Raw genomic sequence first — 16,030 nt, forward strand, 5'->3', positions numbered from 1 at the left:
AAGCCCGTCCCCGGCAGGCGCGAGCCCGCGGGATCCCGCCGCCACCGCAGGTCGCCGCCGGACCTCGCCGGCGCCGCCTCCGCCAGCGGCCCCACCTGCCGGACCAGGGCGCCGTCGTCCCCGACGCCTCCTCTCCCTCCGATGCCGGCCGCCGCCTCCCTCCCCTCTCCCGTCGCCGGCCAACGAGCCCCGGGCCCGATCGGATCTGGATCTGGCTGTGCGTTGACTTTCTCTCCTCCCCCGAATTTCCCTAAGTCTGAAGATTTTTACAATATGTGCACCTGTTCAACGCATCGTAACTCTCTGCATATAGCTCCGTTTCACGCGTGTAATATATCGAAATGTTCGTCTCGTGATGCTATACATTTTGTTGCATTGCACCATGTTCATTTGAGACCATCTTGATGGCCAAATCTCTGGTGCAAGAGTGCTAGTTGTTGTTATCTGCTGTTACTTATCAGAACTTGGTGATTTGTTATTTTTGTATCATTTAATCTGTGCATCTTATCGGCACGAGCTCTAGATGGGTTTTGTTGTATGCCATGCCATATTTCCAGGGGTGTATGCCATGTATTTTTTTGATCTCTGTGGTGACTAGCACAAGCATGCAAACTAGGCTCCGTAATGTTTCTGATTTCAGAGACATGGTGTTTTCTCCAAGTCTGTGACTGCTGTTATTTTGTTGCTATGTATCCATGTGTCTTTAGAGAGATCCATGATTATTTTGGAGGTGTTCAGTAAGGAGTTTTTGTAGATATTGTTGTCATTGATCCATTCCTGCCCTTGTTTGAAATTATGGAGTGCCATAGCATGACTCAATATTGCTCTACTTTTGCTAAAATATTTCTGGCAGATTGTTTACGTGTTATTCAATTTTGCCAAGCTTGTTGTTGTTGTCTCATACATGCTATGTACTTGCTCTTGCCATGGATACCTTCATAAACATGCCTCCTTGCTGTAGGTATGCTTGTTTTGTCATGCATTGTTTTGTGGTGAGTGCATCAAGCTCACCAATATGCCTTCATATTATTGTTTCTGTCATTCTCTGTTTTGTGCCAAGTCTGAAACCTGTTAACGAAACTTGCTATGTTTACATGGTTGCCATCATATCTTCTGGTCCTTTTTGGCTTATGGTCAGTAAGGGGATTTTTTAATATACATTTAGTATAATACTTCCATGCCTTATTTTGCCATGTTAAGTTCTTGTAGCATGCTGATTTCATGCTCTGAACATTGCTACCAGATGCTGTTTCAGGCATGTCCAGTAATTCCACTAAGTCTGTGAACCTGTTATCTTTTGCACTTTTGCCATGCTTGTTTGAACCTGTTATGTTGTGATCTAGCCGTAGCTCAGTTTTCATCTTTTGTCAAGCATCACCTGTAGATTACTGCCATATGCTTTGTTGCTATGTTGGAGTGCTGTAGCATTGTTACTTGTTGCATTTTAAGTGCTATCATGCTGTTAATCGCAGATTCGTGTCATTCTTGTTTTGCTTGCCATTTGCAACCGTGCATCCGTTTCCGGTGATCTTTATATCGATTTCGACCGAAATAATCTCATCTTTCCAGTGGCATGCTTGGTTTTCCAAGTTACTGCCTTGTTCATCATTTCCCTTCCAGAGCACACATATGCATCGCATATCATATCTCGCTTATCATACATGTTTTGCATCTTGGTGCTTGTGTATTTTCCCGTGGTTGATTGTGGTTCCGTTTGCTTGTGTTCTTGTTTGCGTAGAGCCGGGAGACGAGTTCGTGTATGAGGCACCTGTTGAGTACGCTTACGAGGATCAAGTTTTCGACAACTCTGAGAACCTTGCAGGCAAGATGACCATACCCTCGTAATCACTTCTATCTTTGCTTTGCTAGTTGTTCGTTCTATTGCCATGCTGCGCTACCTACCACTTGCTATATCATGCCTCCCATATTGCCATGACAGCCTCTAACCATCCTTTCCTAGCAAACCGTTGTTTGGCTAAGTTACCGCTTTTGCTCAGCCCTTCTTATAGCGTTTTTAGTTGCAGGTGAAGTTGAAGTTGGTTCCATGTTGGAACATGGATATGTTGGGATATCACAATATCTCTTATTTAATTAATGCATCTATTTATAATTGGTAAAGGGTGGAAGGCTCGGCCTTATGCCTGGTGTTTTGTTCCACTCTTGCCGCCCTACTTTCCGTCATACCGGTATTATGTTCCTTGAGTTTGCGTTCGTTACGCGGTTGGGTGATTTATGGGACCCCCTTGACAGTTCGCCTTGAATAAAACTCCTCCAGCAAGGCCCAACTTTGGTTTTACCATTTGTCACCTAAGCCTTTTTCCCCCGGGTTTTCGCGAGCCCGAGGGTCATCTTGATTTAAACCCCTAGACCAGTGCTGCTTCGAGTGCTGGCCCAAACCGAGCGATGTCCGGCGCCCCCTGGGCAACCAGGGTCTATGCCAACCCGACGTCTGGCTCATCCGTTGTGCCCTGAGAACAAGATATGTGCAGCTCCTATCGGGATTTGTCGGCACATCGGGCGGCTTTGCTGGTCTTGTTTTACCATTGTCGAAATGTCTTGTAAACTGGGATTTCGAGACTGATCGGGTCTTTCCGGGAGAAGGTTTATCCTTCGTTGACCGTGAGAGATTATGATGGGATAAGATGGGACACCCCTGCAGGGTATTATCTTTCGAAAGCCGTGCCCGCGGTTATGAGGCAGATGGGAATTTGTTAATGTCCGGTTGTAGAGAACTTGTCACTTGACTTAATTAAAATACATCAACCGTGTGTGTAGCCGTGATGGTCTCTTCTCGGCGGAGTCCGGGAGGTGAACACGGTTTGAGTTATGTATGACGTAAGTAGGAGTTCAGGGTCACTTCTTGGTCATTACTAGTTGACGACCGTTCCATTGCTTCTCTTCTCGCTCTCTTTTGCGTATGTTAGCCACCATATATGCTTAGTGCCTGCCGCAGCTCCACCTCATTACACCATCCTTTCCTATAAGCTTAAATAGTCTTGATCTCGCGGGTGTGAGATTGCTGAGTCCTCGTGACTCACAGATTCTACCAAAACAGTTGCAGGTGCCGACGATGCCAGTGCAGGTGATGAGATCGACCTCAAGTGGGAGTTCGATGAGCAACGTGGACGGTACTATGTGTCTTTTCCTGATGATCAGTAGTGGAGCCCAGTTGGGACGATCGGGGATCTAGCATTTGGGGTTATCTTATCTTCATTTGGATTTGACCGTAGTCGGTCTATGTGTGTATTTTGGATGATGTATGATTTATATTTAGGTATTGTGTGAAGTGGCGATTGTAAGCCAACTCTCGTTATCCCATTCTTGTTCATTACCTGGGATTGTGTGAAGATAACCCTTTTTGCGACAAAACCACAATGCGGTTATGCCCCTAAGCCGTGCCTCGACACGTGGGAGATATAGCCGCATCGTGGGCGTTACACTCCGGCCCAAAATTCTTGTCTTAGATTTGTCTAGATACGGATGTATCAAGTCACATTTCAGTATTAGATACATCTGTATCTAGACAAATCTAAGACAAGAAATTTGGGACAGAGGGAGTAGTTGAAAGTAATCTATAAGAAATCAGTGTCAACCTCTCGCATGTTTTGGTCAAAAGAGGAATTTAGAACCGTCATTTGGCACACTAAAATCACATGCAAGATCACCCAGAAAGTTGTACTACCAGCACTAGTACTGCGTGTTAGATGAAAAAACACGATCAAGATCGAGAAAAGGATCGTTAACAAGAGACATTACCTGGACTTGCTTAATGAGGGATCCCGGAGAGGGGCGCTTGGACAGGGCGATGGCTTTGAGCTTGTGTGCGGTAGTCTCGGCGGGGTGCTTGCGCTTCTTCGTACCATGAGCCTCGACGGTTTTGGCCAGAGCCATAGACATCACGTCGGCCGGTGCTCCAGCGTCCATCCAAGAGAGGAAGCTGAGAGAGAAGAGTGAAAGGAGGAACGAGATGAGGGAGAAGCGAAGTGAGTGGGGGTTTTCTTCAAGAGAGGAAGCCGAGAGAGAAGAGTGAAATGATGGTTGCTTCGTCCGTCCAACTTACTGCTGGAAAGGAGTGGGTTTTGTAATTTGACGGTTCATTGGGCATTACTGCGGCGCTTCGATTGGGGTAGTCTACCGTCACTCTACTATGGAGTAATTTAGTGCATGGCTGGTGGACCCAGGTGCTGGCTGTCCCACACGTCGGCGAATGTGAGTAATTTAGTACCTGGCTGGAGGAGGATCCGCACGGTAGAGCGTGTCCACTGTTTTTTTGAAGAAAAAAATGATTACAACAAGCGTTTCCACTCTTACGGCGGAGGAGTGCTAAACACGGCAGCCACTTGAACATACACAGTGCTCCTACTACTAGGCATGTGAAGTGGTTCATACGTCAGTACTACACAATCTTGTTGCTAGTGTAGTAAGATATGACGATAACAAATGATGTTGTGCGCATGTCAACTACTCCTATATGTAACATAGTACCGCTTTTTCGACTGTCCGGTCGAGAATGAACGGTGAGATCAATGTTAAAAGAAGTAGGTCCACAACGCATGGAGAGTACGGTGCTAGAGTACTCCATGAAACATGAACCATATGAAGCATGAATAGTGTTAGGCAGGGTGTATGAAGGGTGCACGGGATGGGAGCAAAAGTTCCCTTCTCGACCCACTTTTGGGTGTTTGGCAGAGTGCATGAAGGGTGCATGAGTCCACACTAGTAGGTTGACAAAAATACACGAAGAGGAAACAACTATATTGAGATGAGAATGCAACCAAACACACCCACACGCTTTGTGCTACAGTGACTGATCTGCACCGTCTGAGTTTGATCCAACAGTCATGTTGCGCCGAGACATGGACATGCCCATGTAGAGGGCGCCTAAACACCACCGAAGTCCCTCTGCTTCTCGAGGCGCACGATGTTGGTGATGCAGGGTGCAACCGCCCGCAGAGCCCGCTCCCGGTCGACGGGAGCCAGCTCGTCAAAGACGGCGTCCAATGGCATGAATGGATTCCGGTGACGGAGCCCTGAAAGGATTCGCCCGGCAACGGCAACGGCAGCCCGCAACCCCTCCTTGTCCAGCTCAGCCCCCACCATCGCGCGGAGACGGCTCAGCTCCTCGGAGATATAGGTGAAGAAGGAGACCAGGTCAGGAAACCGCAGCTCGTTGAAGTCGACCGGGTGGTCGAACGGGTTTAGCCCGACGGCCGGCATCGTCGCGCTGGCACGACGGTAGGCATCGCGCAGCCGCAACACGTGTGTGGCATCTTGGTTCACGAAGTGGCTGAGGCGATCCTGGACCTCGTTACGATCGGCCCGCTCGCGCTCCAGCCGGCTCCCCTGACGGCCTACCGTATCTCCCGCTTTCTGCAGCAACGTCGCCGACGCCTCGAGCATCTTTGTGGTGGACGTCTGCCGCTTTTGAAGCTCCGTGAACGCCCGCGCATAACGGAGGAGCATGGGACTCCTCTCCTCCTTGAGCTCACGGAGCTCCACGTCCTTGGCCCTGAGCTCCGCATCCTTGGCATGGAGCTCCTGTGTCAGGCGCCTCACCTCGAACTCCGTGATCTGCTGCGCCGCCATGGCACCAGGTAGAAGCAATGGGGAGAGGAAGCAAAGGGGCGAAACGGCTGAAAGGCAATGCAATCTACGGGAAGGCGGAGGGAGCCAGCCGAGGAGTGGGGAATCTTTTGGTTTTCACCGCGGTAAAACACCAGTCGACGACTTCTCACATCAGGGAGCAGTGGGTTTTACAGGCGGAGTCATCGTGACTAATTGCTGTCGCGCCTGCTCCCGTCAATCAAAAAATTAAAAATCCTGCCGCACCTGCTCCCGTCAATCAAAAAATTAAAAATCCTGCTGCACCCAAACACCAGAGCAACGCTGTGGTGGATATTTAAATTTACCTGCCGGCAAGTAGATAAAAAAAGGGGTGAAAAAACAAATGTGGCGGCGGCCTAGCTAATCGGTCGAACTAGCCCAACTAGCTAGCCACCGTGCTTCACTGATGTACTCGGCGGGAAAGGTGGTCTTTCGTGATTTGACGACTCATTTACTTGCTTTGGCACTACGACCGAGGAGGACCCAGAAAACGCGCGGTAGGGCGTCCCACGTCAGGAAGAATATATGCGTGCACCACCCGGGAGGACCCCGAAACCGCGCGGTAGGGTGTGGCACGTCTCGGTATGGAGGAAAAATGTGCGTGTAAAAATATACTGTATCAGACGTAGTGCCTATGGTTCGACCTCGGGACCCAGCCAGTCGGTCGAAAACACCCCACTAGCCACACAGCTTCATCATGCAAACGTGGCACGGAGGATAGATGTGGTTAGCTCCGTCTCGACCAGCCACAACATCTCTTGTTCTAGGCTATTCTTCTATTTTCCAAGCTTTTTTTAGTTGTAATAACACCACGGAAAGCTAGCGCCGCTCTTCGTGTGTGCCCGTGCAAATGTTAGACGATGGAGAGAAGAGAGATTGAGATCGCAGACCTGGGACCCACCAGTAAGTGAGACAACGGTCATGCACGTGTTGACGAGGCACTCCCTCTACTCTACTCAACGCAAGTACTATATAAAATCAAGTTATGGGACAAAGCCAACAACCGTTGTTGTTTTAGGCTATCGACTTACGCTTTGTAGTCCAGGTTGCCAATTCGAATCTCGTCTTTCAGATTTGTTAGTTTTAGGTCCAAATTTGATTAATGACAAGTGGGACCCCCGTGTGTTGTTCCGATATTTCAGTGTAGGATGGTTTTTTTGAACAAACACTTTGCGCAGTTAGACAAGTAACGGCACGAGTTACACGTATTTTGCAAGTTTACGAACAAAAAAGACAGCGGCATAGAATATCACATCCACCCCGCAGCTTAGATACTATGGTGATACGAGTTTTTACACCGTTGGAAGTGGGATCCAATGGCTTGGGATAGTCTTTGTAATTATGTGCAATTTCCAAACTCTCCAAAGGTTTTTTTTGCAAATAAAACATTCAGGCCTCGTGTGTGCCGCTGTATCTTCGATCCAACGGCTCCCCGTTGCTCATATTAGGTGCTCCCCGTAGCTTAATTACCCGCTACGGTGATATGAGCATCTAGGTCGTATGATCAGTGATCAGATGGCACATGCGTAGTACTTGTACTTTCTCCGCATTTCCCTAACTCTATCAGCCGTATATTGCAAAAACATTCAAACCTCCTACTGTGGGCCGTTAGATCTCAGTGAACTCGTATCACCATAGAATCTACGGTGCGGGAGCACCTCATATTCTCCCGTGCGAGAAAACATAAGGTGCTATAGCAGCTTGGATGCTACGGTGATACGAGCTTGGAGGTCGTTTGATCTGAGATCCAATGGCATCTGAGCAGTCTTTGTGCTTGTAAGCAGTGGTCGAACTCTTTTGGGGCTTTTCTGCAAAAAACCATTCGAACCACCGAGGAGGTGTTGGGTCACAAATCCAACGGCTCCGAAGAGCTTGTATCACCAAAGCATCTAAGGTGTGGTAGCACATGATATTCTTACATACATGAGAATATGATGTCCTCCTTCATCTTAGATGCTACGGTGATACGAGCTTCGAGGTCGTTGGATATGGGATCCAAGGGCATCTGAGTAGTTTTTGTACAAATTGTGTGCAATTCTCAAACTCATCAAGGTTTCCTGCAAAAATATTAAGACACATCATGTGAGCTGCTATATCTCAGATCTACAAGCTCCAAGCAACTCGTACCGGCATATAGCGTCTAAGGTATGGGGGCACATGATATTCACCCAGGGAGGAGGGGTGGGGGTGCACAACCAATCGGTGGTTGGGAGGGTGGGGACAAATATAATCTAAACAACCCTAATCAGAGCTCCACAATTTTATCTAAGGTCGAGGGGTTGACCCCCGACAATCATACACTACAGGAAATAGCTACTTTGCCGTCTGCCACGGCGGACAGCAAAGGCTCGAAAGGCGGACGGCAAAGACCTTTGCCGTCAGCCGCGGACGGCAAAAGGGTCCGGCAAAGAAGGCTACGGTAAACAGCTGCTTTGCCTTCTGCTTCCTGGCGGCGGACGGCAAAGGCTCTTTGCCGTCTGCAGCGGATGGCAAAGAGGGCGGACGGCAATAATTGCGCTGTCAGTCCGTTAAGTGGCTAACGACAGACCTTTGCCGTCCGCCGCAGACGGCAAAATTTCTCTCGTCTTTGCCGTCTGCCACTGATGGCAAAGTGCAGGTTCTTTGCCGTCTGCCACTGATGGCAAAGTGCAGGTTCTTTGCCGTCTGCCACGGATGGCAAAGTCTTTGCCGTCTGCCACTGTAGGCAAACTGACCAAATGGGTCAGCTCCCAGGAAGCACAGTTGGCTGCCACGTGGCTTCTTTGCCGTCCGCGGCAGACGGCAAAGAGCTCTTTGCCGTCGGTGGCAGACGGCAAAGAGCCTGCATATTGGTTTTTTTTTCTGTTTTTTATTAAATCCCACAATTTGCACAGACAATATATATGACATATAGATATATTTCACAGGCATTCATAAGCAAGTTCATGTATTTCACAGGCATTCATAAGAAAGTCCATAAGCAAGTTCCATCCGTACATATTACATAAGCAAGTTCCATCCATCATTTCATACATAAACAAGTTCCATCCATCATTTCATACATAAACAAGTTCCATCCATACATAAACAAGCACTCCATAGCTAAGGTGACTAGAATGAGAAGACAAGAATGAGAAGACAAGAACAAGAAGAGTAGAACAAGCACTCCATCCAGCACATAATGAAATCTGCAAAATGGCAAAATAAGAAAGTTAGAAATGGATCGTTTTTTAGCTCACTTAGGTGAAATGGATCGTTTTTAGGTAACTAAGGTGAAATGGATCATTTTTTAGCTCACTTAGGTCAAATGGATCGTTTTTGAGCTAACTTAGTTGAAATGGATCGTTTTGAGCTAACTTTGTTGAAATGGATCATTTTTGAGCTAATTTAGTTGAAATGGATCATTTTTTAGCTAACTTAGGTGAAATGGATCATTTATGAGCTAATTTAGTTGAAATGGATCTTTTTGAGCTAACTTAGGTGAAATGGATCATTTAAGAGCTAATTTAGGTGAAATGGATCGTTTTTTAGCTCACTTAGGTCAAATGGATCGTTTATGAGCTAAATTAGTTGAAATGGATCGTTTATGAGATAACCTAGGTAAGATGGGTCATTTTGGAGTTAACCTAGGTGAAATGGGCCATTTTAAAGCTAACGTAGGTAAAATGGATCATTTAGGAGCTAATCTAGGTAAAATGGGTCATTTTTGAGCTAACTTGGATGAACTGCATCATTTATAAGCTAACCTAGGTAAAATGGGTCATTTTGGAGGAAAATAAGCTAACTCTAGGTCATTATGGTAAGCATATTGGAGGAAATAAAGCTAAGTCTAGAGAAACTTACCGTGATCAGGGAGGTGTAGGAGCGGGGTGGCTAGTGCCGCTACCTGGAGAAGGATCGTGCGATGCGTTTCTGGAGTTAAGCTGCACCAAAGATCATTTCCAATGTCTCGTTAGCATTACGACACTCAAATGTTAAGACTACCAAGTAATGTCCATTCAAACTAAACTCAACGTGCTCCCAGGAGCAATCACTGGCATCGGCGGAGCGGGCTGACCGGACTTCTCGCACACAGACTGCACATTTGGTTTTCAGAACAGAGTCATACTAGTTAGTAATGAGACTCAAATGTTAAGACTAGCAAGTAATCTGCAGAAGAAACTTACCACAAGGAGCTCGTACATGGCCCTTGCCTGCATGTCATTCCGTGCCCTCTCCTCCTCCATCATCTTTCTCGTCCTGTCCTCCATCTCCCGCTGCCTCTCCGCCGCCTCCGCCAGAAGTTTCTCCGTTCTATCTCTCTCAGTCTGTATAGCAGCCTGCAACACCACTCACATGACCATTTGTAATCATTGATGGAAGCGCACACAATGTAATGGAGAAACATAACTGAGTACGTATCACTAACCTTGATGGTGAGTTGCACTGGCCGTTCAGGAGGCCTTATCTCAGGAGCGGAGCTCGACTGGCGCGCCTTGATCTCCGGGAGAGTGCTAGGACAACGGATAAGTCCATCTCCAATGGCTATGGAGCCATGGGACCTCCCGCCACAAGATATCATCACCAGCTCTGGATCAATGGGACCCTGGCTCGGGTTAAAGTCCTCCCCTTTCTCGCCTTCCCCTAATCTCTATATCTCACGAGCTTGTTGTGGGAGGAGATGTTGGTGAAGTTGTTTGCATCATCGAGGTCAGACTGAGAGAAAGCCTTGACTTTCTTTAAAGAGCCAGTGTGGGCCATGGCATACAGGTCGTACACCTCTGGCACCTTATCCGCCTTATTGTAGCGTGCCTGAAAGAGAGAAACAATGAAAATTAGTAATTAAAGGGCTCAAGCTAGCATGATGAATGAATTGCATGAATCATGAAGCAAACCACATACCCAGTTGCGCCCGAACTGATATAAGTTGGAGCTGCCTTGATGGTGTGGCACACCTTCCATTTGGGCACGTTTGTCCTTGGCCTGGTTGTGGAGGGCTAGCCATTCTTGTGAGCACCACTCATCGACCAACACCTCCCAACAATCCATCCGATCCGCACACCATCTCGGAGGCGCCTAAGTTAGCAAATAGAAACTTGAGCGCTACGGCTAAGAATTACTAAATGAAGGAACTTAAGTAGAAGGCCTTAAGAATTACCTTCATGTACTGCTCCTTACTCAGGAACTTATCGCGGCAAGCCGGCTTGGTCTTCTTGATACCACGCAAGGTGTAGTAGTCTCGAACAGCCTGCACCCGAGCCTCGTGCCGTAAGTTCTGGAGTAGGCGCTTGCAGACGTTCTGGATAACATTTGCGCTGTCCTCCTCGTATCCCTCCTCACACCTGTAGAATGTCTGCAATCAAATGAGACAATATTGATTAGTACAATTAATAACTAGCTAGTTGAAGATTTTGAAATGTGTAAAGGAGAAATTACTCATAACGTCCTGATCACCATGTCTGCCCTCGTGTCGCACACGACACCGTCGATAATGACATCCGGCGGGGCCGGGGCAGCCACGTAGTGCTCCCAGCTCAACCCAAGCTCTGGAAGCTGACCCTCACCAGGCAACGTGACAAACCCCGGGAAGTTTTGCCGGCAAAGAACTCCAAGGACGGAGTTGGGCCGGCGGACACTATGATGGTGGTCCCAACCCCTGCAGCATGACAAGGCCAACGCATTAGTTATTTGAAGAAACGTGAATGCAGAAGGTACAAAAATATTAAATGCACTTACGTACCTCTCCCCATCAGGGAAGATCAACCACCTCTGCTCGCGGGTCGCCGGCACGGACGGGAGCCGTGTAGCACCACGCTGGTAGACGGTGCCACCCTCCTCCTCAAGATCAGTCGGCTCCCCGCCATCATCAGCATGGCCACTCGGCTCCTCGGGCTGATCCGGCCAGGTACCCCATCCGGACGTGTGCTCCTCCGGGGTCTCGTGGGCCGAACTCTCGTGGGCCGAAGGCCAGTCGACCCGAGGCTCGTGGGCCCAAGACCCGTGGACCGGAGGCTCGTGGACCGGAGTCCGTGTAGCCTCCTCCTCGGACGAGTCCACCCTAGCAGTCACGTGCTCGGGTGAAACAGCTGGGGGTGGCGGCGAGGAAGGCGCCGTAGCAGTCACCCTACCTCCTCTCCCGCGACCACGTGCCCCACCTCCTCTCTTCCTACCTCGTCCCCTGCTGGGCACCGCGGTCGACGAAGAAGGGCCCGACGGTGTGGACATACTGTCCAGCAACGCTCGGCGGAGAGGTACGTCTGGAATCGAAGACCTCAGACCACGCGCCGACGAAGAAGGGGCCTTGGCGCGCTCCCGACCAGCGCCCACCATCTTTCAACACCTGCCATGACAAACAGTAAACGAAATTAGTACAACATAAAAAAAAGACCGAGATGAATAATAATATGTGTATCACTTAAGTGTGTCATCATCAAGTACAACATTAAAAAATTTAATACCTGACACTACTAATAATCTTGATCAGTATCATCAATAAATGCATAATCATCATCATCACTATAATCAATGACGGGCTCATAGGGTTCAGTGGCATCAACATGTGCAAGGCCACCTTGACGTAATCGGTCAAGCAATGACAGGTCATCCGCAGCAGTAACCTCTTCTTGTTCCGGCTCTTCTTGTTCCTCCTCTGGGGTGATGTCGGATTCACTGTCGCTGTCTACTTCAATGTTTTGGGGTGAAGTATAGCGGTTCTTGAAACGCTTTTTGGAAAGACGTGTCTCTTGGAAGAATTCTCCTTCATATGTGTCTGGGTTAATGTGAGGTTCATAATCCTCTTCCTTTGGGGGAGATACTCTAGCACGTGGCGGCACTTCATAAACGACATCCCAACCTTTCAGATTTGGATTAGTTTGGCGGGCCCACAGTAGATAGAATACTTGGGTCGCCTGTTGAGCCGTAATATAGACATCAGGAACATCTAAATGGGTGCTTTGGTTGATTTCAACTAGCCCTATATGTTCATGAGTCCTTCTAGTCTCCTTCGGCTGAAACCAATAACATTTGAAGACTACGACATTCGGTGGGTTTTCACCATAGAATAGAAGTTCATAAATTGCTTCAACTCTCCCATAATACTCGGTACCTCCTTCGCCGATAGCAGATACACAACAATTTGTAGACTTTCGGTCGGCCATAGATAGCTCTTTGCCATAGGTACGAAAGCGATACCCGTTGATGTCGTATTTGTCAAATGAATGGACCTTATAGTCAAAACCATTAGCGACTTGTCTCAATTCGGCGTCCATAGACTCTGAATTAGCCTACAAGTTTAATATGAAAGGATTGTTGCATTACGCACAAATTAGCGAATGAAACCGGGATAGCCGCCTACAAATTAGCCTACAAGTCTAATAGAAATTACCGTTTGTTTGAACCAAGAGATGAAACCGGGATAGCCGCCTCCTTGCTTTGCGAGAAGCTCATACTCTTCGACAGAATCCTTTTGGATCACCGCTCCATACGAGAATAAGGCGACGTATCGACTGTATGAAATATCCAGGAATAAGAGCAGTTCAAAGGAAATAGAAGTTGCGAAACTATGTACCGAGAACTTACTCGATGTACGGCCGCACTTCTATCAGGTTGTTGAAGATATAAAACGAAATGGTCCGCCATTGTTCGTTATCCAAAGATACTGGATTTGAAACACTGGCTGGTGCGAGATTCCCTTTGAATAGGCTGAGGTTGGATCCACCCTTTTCAGGTCGTCAGCATTGTACCGAGGCTTCGGATTATGCAAATGACGATTTTTGGCTTCGTAGTGTGCTGTCACGAAGTTTGCCGCCTCCTCAGTGATGAATGCCTCAGCCATCGATGCTTCAATTCTACGTTTATTTTTACATTTTTGTCGAAGCGTCTTCTGCATCCTCTCAGTTGGGTAGCACCAACGATTTTGCACGGTCCCCCCCCCAATCTTGCCTCGGTCGGGAGATGCAAACTCAAATGTTGCATTGGATTAAAGAAGCCCGGTGGACGCTCTGGATTAAAGAAGTAAGGCAGATCCCATAAGCATGTTTTGTGAGTCCAGGCGTGCTTAGAATTATACCCCTTGAAGTACCCTGGACGCTCTGGATCTGGCTCGAGAGCGTTTAACTGATCCAGGGTCTGTTGGCCTGTCAATGCATGTGGTGCAGAGTTTTTGACAACTCTACCTCTGATGAAGTTCTTCTTGTCTTTCCTGAACTTATGGCGAGGATTCAGGAATTGTCTATGCATGTCGAAGCAAGAAAACTTGCGACTGGCCTGAAGCCAACGAAATTCAAGAGCTCCCTTGCATGTGGGGCACGGGAACCTTCCATGCACACACCAGCCAACGAATAGCGCATACGCCGGCAAGTCATGCGTCGAGTACATGTACCAGACACGCATTATGAAGTTCTGTTTGCTATAGGCATCGTATGTCTTGAACCCATTATCCCAGGCTTCTTGCAATTCGTCCTTAAGCAGTTGCATGTACACATTCATATTTTTCCCCGGATAGTTGGGCCCTGGAATTATCAACGTCAGGAAAATGTTCTTTCTTTGCATAATCTGTCCGGGGGGGAGATTGAGTGGAAAGACAAATACGGGCCAACAACTGTATTGGGCTGCCGTCATACCAAACACACTGAACCCATCCGTGCTGATGCCGACTCGAGGATGCCTCGGATCTGCCGCTTTGTCACCATGTAATTCATCAAACTTTTTCCACGCAACACCATCCGATGTGTGTACAATCATCAGATTCCCATCTGCATCTAGTTCGGTTCTTTTCCCCGTTTTGTGCCATGTCATCTGTCTGGCCGTCTCTTCGACCATGAAAAGACGTTGAAGTCTTGCTACGATTGGCATATACCGAAGAACACTAACGGGGATTTTGGTCTGTGTCTTCTCACCCATACCGTTGTCTACCACAACATACCTGGAAGACTTGCAAATGGGACAATAGTTCAAGTCCGCATAGTCAAGCCTAAACAAGACACATCCTTTCTCACAGGCATGTATCTTATCATAGGGCATCTTCAGTGCACGGAGGATTTTGTCCGACTGGTACAGGTTTGCAGGCATTACATGGCCTTTGGGTAGAAAGCGTCCAAATACTGTCATCATTGCATCGTAGCATTCTCTACCCAAGTTGAACTGAGCCTTCAGAGCCATTACTTGTGAGATGGCATCCAACTGACAAAGCTCAGTGTGCTCATGGAGCGGACGTTTTGAAGACTCCAACATTTCATTAAAGGCCTTTGCAGATTCCTCCATCTCCTCGTCCGAATCCCGAGCATCATCAAAGTCTTGCACCATGTTTTCCATCCCGGTACCATGCTCGTCGGTGCGACGACGATCCACCTCAGCTCGGTCACGTTGGGCAGACTCACCATGAAATGTCCACACTGTATAATCAGGCGTAAAACCACTCTTCTGCAGGTGTTTGCCCATTTCAGCCTCTGTTCTCTTTTCCCAATTGCCGCACCGTAAACAGGGGCACCAGGTTTTCCTCTGGCCATTTGCAAATGCGGCTCGCACAAACCCCTTGGTTTTTGTGAACCATTCAGTGCTCCATTTGTTCTGACCAGTGTGACCGGTGTACATCCACGCACGATCACTCATCTTGACTTTCAGAGCTACTAGACACACAACAAATATATATATATATAATTCACCATGTATGTATTCATCAGTTGATCTACTTTGTCAATTTTATTACGTCCATGCAACCTACACTCTAATAGGTAATGATAGGTCCTAATCCCACCCGAGTATGTTTAGATTGGGTTCATTTTCCCATGCTATGCCCCGGATCCTACGCAAAATTTCGGCAGCACCTCCGCGCTGTTCTCCTGATACACGTCTCTGCAATAAACAGAGAGGATGTGTACCCGGAGAACAACAGGGGAGGCACTGACGAAATTTATGCGTCGGATCCGGAGCAAAGCATATGGGAAAACGAACCCAATCTAAACATGCTCGGGCTGTCCATGCATAGCGTTGGACAATTCGAAAGAATCAAGGTTATAAATATGCAAATGCATGCATATTTATAACTATGACGCTTTTGAACGGGAGACACATATTGGTTACGCATACTGATGATTCAAGACACATATATATCTAGCTATCAAGTTTCATCGGAATAGATCAAATAATTAATGGGGAAGGAGGACATGTCATTTGTGCTCACCCACGAACGAAGGGGCAGAGCTCGTCAAACGCACGGCGAGGTCGTCGAACACCAAACCTCGCAGCGATGAAACAACTGCACATTTAAAACTACCCGATCAACACAATTGTATATGATGTTTTTCATAACAAAATCGAAAGATATATGACCTAACTAATAATTCACAAATATATGACCCCGTCGGCTTCTGGAAGGCCAAAGAACACCTTTTCGGGAGGTGTCGGGGGTCGGGGTGTCGTGTCGGTCTCGGGGTGCCGTGTCGGGGTCGGGGTCTCGGGGTCGGGGTGC

This window comes from Triticum aestivum, chromosome 3D (genome assembly GCF_018294505.1).
Source record: "Triticum aestivum cultivar Chinese Spring chromosome 3D, IWGSC CS RefSeq v2.1, whole genome shotgun sequence".
In the NCBI taxonomy this organism is placed as follows: domain Eukaryota; kingdom Viridiplantae; phylum Streptophyta; class Magnoliopsida; order Poales; family Poaceae; genus Triticum; species Triticum aestivum.